This window comes from Poecilia latipinna, unplaced genomic scaffold, assembly GCF_001443285.1.
Source record: "Poecilia latipinna isolate Pla-1442-1.1 unplaced genomic scaffold, P_latipinna-1.0 Scaffold369, whole genome shotgun sequence".
Taxonomy (NCBI): Eukaryota; Metazoa; Chordata; class Actinopteri; order Cyprinodontiformes; family Poeciliidae; genus Poecilia; species Poecilia latipinna.
Genome location: NW_015112985.1, coordinates 311,213 through 317,090, shown reverse-complemented (window position 1 = coordinate 317,090; position 5,878 = coordinate 311,213).

Sequence of the window (5,878 nt, the reverse complement as noted above, 5' to 3'; positions counted from 1 at the left end):
CCGAAAAACGGTCCCCCAAAACCAACTTCCCCATAAAGAAAAAAAAAAAAAAAATTTTGAAAAAAAAAAAAAAAAAAATCTATATATATATATTATATATATATATATATATAGTGTGTGTGTGCGTGCACGTGTTTGTGTGTGTGTGTGCGTCCGTGTTTGTATATTTAGTTGTTTCTTTGTGTTACTCTTGTTTCCCAGGGAAACAGCTTTAAGGTTTTATGAGTTCTTGAAATATGTCACTTTGTGTGTAGTTAATCTTCATAACGTGAATATCATTTTTCAGTGACAACCTGATTTAGGTGCAACAGCTTTCTAAAAACAGTGAAGTACACATGCATTTTATGGTCTGTAATTTAATGCTCTCCTGCCTGTCAAAGCATGTCCTGGATCAACATTTGGCAACAGTTTGACCACATATGTTTAACCCAAGACTCACAAATCAAACTAACCACTGTTTGATCTAAAGCTGAAATGTGGCTAAAATAAAACAGTCTGTCATATCACTACAAATCCAGTAGTTGTGTCACAGTGACAAAGAAATTGACTTTAAATAGTTTTACTGAAGCACAACAAAAGCTAAAAGTAACCACTGCCTTCTGTGTTCGCAGCCCCATTCCAGCAGACTCCCACCTTTGTGTTTGCACCGCCCAACAACACTGCAAAAAGCCACTGCTGCTCAAGGTCCAGAATAAAAAGCCCACAAAGCCCCGGCACCTGATCTGCGTGGTCCCGTCACTAAAATAATCACCCAAATCCAGGGCCTCCAAAGGACGGCATTCCCCAGTGATGCTGGGGAATGCCAGCATCACTGGCATCACCGGGCCCGGGGGCAATTCACAATGCCCCCGGACCCGGGGATCCCTAAAAATAATAACGCTAAGCTGGTTCTTAAACACACACTGTGTTCCTCCAAAAATAGGAATCCAGACTCACTGAAAGTATTCAAACTAACCTAAGATAATTTGACAGTGCTCCTTGTTGTTCCTGTGCGAGAAACGGGACTTGAATGGGGTTACCTCAGGTTTGACCTCCTAAACTGAACCTAAAACTGAAGTTAAAAATGTGAATAGTCACAGTTAAGGCATGATTCAGTAAGCTTTTTTCCCTCCTTTAATAAATGGTATTTTCATTTTGAAAACTGTATTTTGTATTTACGCAGGTTATTTCTGTCTGAAAAGGACATTTATTTGATGATCCGAAACATTTAAATGATAAAAACGCACAAAAACAGAACCAATCCATAGTCAACACTCAAATGCTCTTTTCTCCAAAGTTAATTTAGCTAATAAATCAAAGTATTATTAAGCAGAATGCCAATGAATCTGTAGCTTTGTTCCTCCAGTGAAGTCAGGGAGGATTACAGGAAGCATGCTGCCCACAGCCCAGGAGACTAACAATGTAACTAGCTGCTCTTATCGGTGGCCTTCAGTTGGCATTCTTTCCACTGATACAGTATTGTCATCACATCAGGCCTATTAAAAGACTCCCTATTCTCAGCCACTTTAAAACACAACAAGGCAGACTGGATGAAACCAGGTTCCTGTGAAAAGACGCCCTCGTTCTGGAGTTACTTTGAGTTTAGAAATTGTTTGTTTGCATTCGGACTCGCTTTGGAACTGTAGAACTTCATAATGCAGACATGAAGGGAACCTTCATGGTAGGATTATGATGGTATGTTAGTGTCGGTAAACCAATCTGCATATCTTGCAAACACACTCTGAAAATGCAAGCTTAAAACTCACCAAGATAGTTTAATGTTGAACCGCCTGTAGCATTCCAATAAGCTGTAAAGACGCTGGTTTCAGTAGACGGTATGTAATCTGTATAGTATAATTTATTCACCGTTATGTTTCCTCTCCTCAAATGCATTGAAATCTGAAATCTAGACCACATAAACATCCAGAACCACTGCTGAGCCACATTTTTTGCAGTGTCCAAAATACCACCAACACGTCCACTTTCTCCAGACCTCCCAGTGGGACTCTCCAGCTAACTCTGGAGGATCCCAGCGCATTCCCAGGCCAGAAGTGACATAAAGTTTGACCAGAGAGTTAAAGGTCTGCCCTGGTGTCTTCTCACATTGGGATGTTCCCAGGAAACCTCAGAAAGCAGACATGTTTGGCCATGATCCATATCTCAAGATCATATGAGGTATGGTGAGGCAACGTAGACCAATAAACCAAGACAATCGATTCTTTGCTCGGCTTGTTCTTTAGTATCACAGACTGGATCAGACAAGAGTCAAAACTGTCTCCAACTCTACTAAACCATCACTCATCAACAAGACACTTAGATTCTCCATCTTGAGGTAGAGGCTAACCCGAATAGAGAGGCACTCCTTACTGCAATCTAACACCGCAGCCTCAGACTTACACCCATCAGGTTACACTAGAGGTGCAGAGTATTAGGAATGTTACTGTTGAGTCTTGCTCCCTACTTCTCACTCACCACTCTCGTTCTTCCATCCTCATAATGTCCACAACACTCTCCCTGAACTTCCTCTGTCACCGAGATCTTCATCAGGTGAAAGTTCACCCAAGAGGCCAGACACGTTACCGGAAAGCCGCCATGCCTGAAGGTAAGAGTGAGACTCTGGTGGAGGCAACAGGACTTGAACAGGCGGAAAGAGACCAACGGGGACAATCGACTAATGTTCACGCTTTAATGGAAGGCAAGTGGTTACCTTTGAACCGATTTTGCAGGTGAGGAGATGGCGGTGCAGTTCTTACGGTCCAAAGAATCTGGACGAAAGAGGAGGTTAGTGAGTTCTCTAAGATTGAATTCAGCAGAGAGGTGAGGATGTTAACTGGTTGGTTGTTTTCCTGTTTTAGGTCCTAGACAGAGGTGATGGTGGTGAACTTTGGACGGTGGACTGGCAGGAGGAGCTTAGTGGTGAATACCGAGCGGTGAGAAAAGCGAACACCTTACCCTTTATCCTTTATTTTGATTCCTATAAATGGTATGTTCTCTGTTTGCTGTAAACATGTGAAAGCAAAGTCAAATTTCCTCTTTGTGAACACAGTTTTGGCCTTTAAAGATTTTTTTTTTTTCGCTCTCTCTTGTCTGATGAATGCCAGAACCTTTTGTCTTTTGTTTCCCAATAGATTACTGGCTACATTATTAACAGCCATGAGGATGTCGCTGGTTACAAGTTCTCTTTCTTCTGACTTTGTTTTGCTAACCCTGACTCCTGCATCCTGAGAATAAGTAACAAAAGGAGCAGATATGAATGTATCTGTTGTCTTTACGGGTCTCCAGTTCAACACGGGACATGAAGACGTATCTTTAGTCCCCGTCTTTGATGTTCCTCAGCCACAGCCAAGTTCTAATCTCCTTTTTGAACTTTACTTATTCCTGCTCTTAATGTAATTTCTCTTAAAGGCACCGTTGTTAATGAAGAACCTTTCTGTTCATCACAGCTTATGCAAGACTGAGAGCGACGCAGTTTGACGTAACACACATCAAATATCTGATTTACTGCTGTTATTCAGAGCTGTGTGATTTGATTAACGGTTTTTTTAAGAGCTCTGATTGGCTGTTCACAGCAAGACAGAGGAGCACAATTGGACGATTGGCTGTCTGAAGGGTTTGTGGGGCGTCTTTGACTTGCGTTCGGACGAGTTGGACTGGACCAGTGGAAAAATATCTGATCTATTTATAAAGGCCCATTTAACTGAAATGGGTCATCTGTGGCCAGCACAAGAACACAGTCCACATGTCGACATCCATAACGAATACTTCTGTTGACATAAAACCACAAAAAAAAAACTCAAGTTCTGTCACAGATTGTCCCAGAGGTTTTCTTTTACGCTTTTATTTTAAGTCTTGGACTTTTTCTTGAACGTTTTTCCATATTTTGGCAAATTACAACCACAAACCTCTACATATTTTAATGGGATTTTAGCAGATGGGCTGACTCAAAGTAGTGTTTAACTGTAATGTTGAACAAAAACAACTTCTTGTTTTTCAAATGTGAAAACAAAATCCTGAAAAGTGTGGCATGCAGTTGTATTCCACCCCATCCATGCCTCTAAATCAAATCCAAAGCAACCGGTTTCCTTCACCAGTCACTTTATTTACTTTTATACTCAGTTTGCAGTTTTCAAGAAATCATATAAGGGACACAGCAAATATGTAAATGTTAAATTTTATAATCTAAAGTCCGTGTAAAGCAAAGCTACTTTTACTGCCTTTATTAGTAATCTGATGTGAAGATGCTCTCAGGAAGGAGATATTTCGCTTTTTTCAGCTTTAATATTAGTGTAAAGACAATATGTCAGTAGTTTCACAGATATGAAGAGGAGCTGATGTTTTTAAATAAAGGCCAGTAAATAAAAGCGGGTTCATGTCGTCACTTTAAGTGTTTCACATTAAACTTGCAAACTACAGTGAAAGAAAATGAAGTAGCGCTCCACAGCGCCGAGAAACCAACACTGACGCAAAGTGCCGACCCAGAGCAGTCAGTCGGTCGTTGACTTCACAAGCCGTTAAAAGTCTGAATTAAGCTGAAATTAAACGCAGAGCCTGACGGGATGTTTTCACAGCTTCTCGCCACACCGGCCGTGATCTTCACGTGATGCAGAACCGACACGTCTCTCACAGAATACTTTGATGGATTTTTTTTTTTTTTTTCCTTGCTCCCACACACAGTCGCCACTTCTGCTTTATGCTACACTTAATTTCTAACTGGAGGGATCCGGGTTACTGTTTTGAACGTCTTAACTGCATGCAGAGGTGGTAAAACAGCGCCACCCTGAGGAGAACAATATGAACTGTGTTGGTAAGAAAACTTTTTGCTGCTTTTTTGGTTTTCTGTGAAATGTGTCTTTATGTTAAATTATAATATGATGTGTCATTTACTGTGAGAACTTCGCCATGGTTCTCTCATCCTCATGACAGTCGCATGCTTCACAACTATTCACAGTAATGATTTTACTCATGACAAAATGTTGCAACAGTTTAATACTCATACACGAGTCAAAGTAGTAGTATGTCTTTTTACACATTTTATATTTGACAAAATAGGAACAAAAAAATCAGTTTTATCATTAATGGTTATTAATGCTGGCTTCATTTTGCTTGAAGAACATGCGCTCTCTCAAATTTCATCCAAAAATAACAATGATTCCATTTTCTTAGAATCATCTTTTAGAAACTTGGAAGAGTTTCTGCAACCAGCAGGCTGGTCAATTCACTACTTGACAGCAATGAAGTCAAAAAACAAACGAGGCATAAAAAGAAAAAGAAAGAAAAAAGATTGAAGGAGGATAGCGCAGCCTTTTGTCAGCAGAAGTTTCCAGGACGGTCCAAATTTGGACTTCCTTTGTGAAATTGTACCATTTAAATCGGACAGAACAGAAATAGAAATGTTCTTAATTTAACCTCGGTGAGGGAGTAAATAAATCTAACGGGTCTTAATCAAGCAAAACAGAGATGTTATTGTCTGTGATGCATAATGAGGCTGGAAAAAGCAAAAGAAACAACAACAAAAAAAAAAAACAGAGAAAAACAAAGAGAAAATGAAAGGTTTTAGGAGTTAAAGGTGTAACCAAGACGACGGGAAACCAGGAAACACAAACCACTGAAACCACGAGGAGAATCCTACTTCATCAAAACAGTTGAACTCATTGTGAAACTGAAAATTAGGAAGAAGCAAAACAGAAAAAAAATTCTAACATTTTATCTTGCAACAAACATTTACTATCTACTAGCTGACCAGTCATGCTTTTTCAAAACATCTTAGTTGATTTTCAACAGCAACTGGTTGCTCTTCAGCTCAAACCCTGTTGTCGCACTGCAGGCACAACAAATCCATTTTTACAGATTTTAACTCATAAAAAGGTTGAAAGTCATGCGTCGTTTTCCTTCAGCTCAG